Genomic DNA, 1,593 nt, shown 5'->3' with positions numbered 1-1,593 from the left:
GTCTGTACCGATTGAAAGTCGTAAAATTAAATGGATACGAACATTAAAAGGCCTCGATTCTTTTCACACACACACTCTTTTTCTTATATATGTGCATATTACATCCTGCACTGATCAATTGGCACGTCAGGTAGTTAAAGTGGTGACCCCGACGTGATCGTGCATACGCGAAGAAAACATTTTTTTTTAATTTTATTTTTGTGACAAGACATTTCATCGAGAGTGAGGACAGTTTCGCGATCGATTGTCGAGTGAATGAGAAAGAGCGACATGCCGGTGATGCGAGACGGCGAAGACGCTATTCCACGCGTGGAGCCGGAGGCGCGGGCGCTCGAGCGGCCGGGGATTCAGGCGCCGAATTCGCACCTGAGTGCGATGCAATCGGCCCGGGTGGAGCAGCCACCGGGGTATTATTTACCTGCCCCCGAGGTGAGTCGAGTGGGCATGCGAATGCCAGAGTTCACGCCGACGGATCCGGAGCTCTGGTTTAACATCGTCGACCGGAGTTTCCGGGCCGCCGGAATTACGGTCGACGCGACGAAGTTCGGGTACGCGTTGACTGCCCTCGGACCGCGTTATACCACCGAAGTGCGCGATATAATTATGAATCCGCCCCCGGAGCGCGCGTACGAGACTTTGAAAACCGAGCTTGTTAAGCGACTAAGTCTGTCGCAAGGAGCACAAGACTCGGAGGCTCCTTGAACACGAGGAGATTTGCGATCGAAAGCCATCGCAATTTTTACGCCACCTTCGCGGTCTTGCCGGGAACGTGGTTGGCGACCAGGTGTTGCGGACGATCTGGCTGAGTCGGTTGCCAGCTCACCTTCAGCCGCATTTAATAACGCGTACGGCAGATACGCCCGAGCAGCTGGCGGATATCGCGGACGCGATCGTGGAGGCTTCCCGGGCGCCGGTGTTCCAGGTGGCGGAGACGACGAGATTCGCCGCTCCTCAGGGTCAGAGCGCGTGCGACCCGATGTCTCTGGAGGCGAAAATGGAGCTGCGAATGACGCAGATGCGACTAGAGATGCAGCGGGAGATGGCGGAGCAGTTGACGGCCATACGGAGATCGATCGAGGCGATCGGGAGTGACCGATATGGAGAAGACCGTGACGACGATCGGCGCCGCCCGCGTTCGCGCCAGCGTTCGCGTTCGCGCCCGCGAGCGCGCTCGGCAGGCCGTGATCCGCCGGCCAGTGGAATATGTTGGTATCACTGGCGATTCGGACCGAGCGCTCGACAATGCAGGCCGCCCTGCTCGATGCAACAACCGGGAAACGCGGGGGCCGGTCGCTAGTGGCGGCGAGTGACTCAGGCCACGGGGCGCGTCGCCTGTTCGTGACCGACGCGAACACAAAAGTGAGTTTTTTAATTGACACGGGCGCGGATCTCTGCGTGTATCCTCGGAAAATGGTTCGGGGACCGCGACAGAGATCGACCTACGAGCTTTCGGCCGCGAACGGCACACCAATATGTACATACGGGACAGAAACATTAGTTTTAAATTTTGGATTACGACGTGCATTTTTGTGGCGATTCGTGATCGCGGACGTTTCGCGACCTATAATCGGCGCCGATTTTCTGGCGCATTAC

At 56.9% G+C, this 1,593-nt stretch overlaps 1 pseudogene; it reads left to right on the top strand.

The window, feature by feature from the left end:
* The first annotated feature begins 270 nt into the window (after positions 1–270).
* On the top strand, positions 271–1,359 carry LOC146720769 (uncharacterized; annotated as a pseudogene).
* Positions 1,360–1,593: the final 234 nt, after the last annotated feature.

This window comes from Nylanderia fulva, unplaced genomic scaffold (assembly GCF_048542155.1).
Source record: "Nylanderia fulva isolate GAGA-0341 unplaced genomic scaffold, ASM4854215v1 Scaffold61, whole genome shotgun sequence".
Classification (NCBI taxonomy): Eukaryota; Metazoa; Arthropoda; class Insecta; order Hymenoptera; family Formicidae; genus Nylanderia; species Nylanderia fulva.
This window is presented reverse-complemented; position numbering and strand designations above follow the sequence as displayed.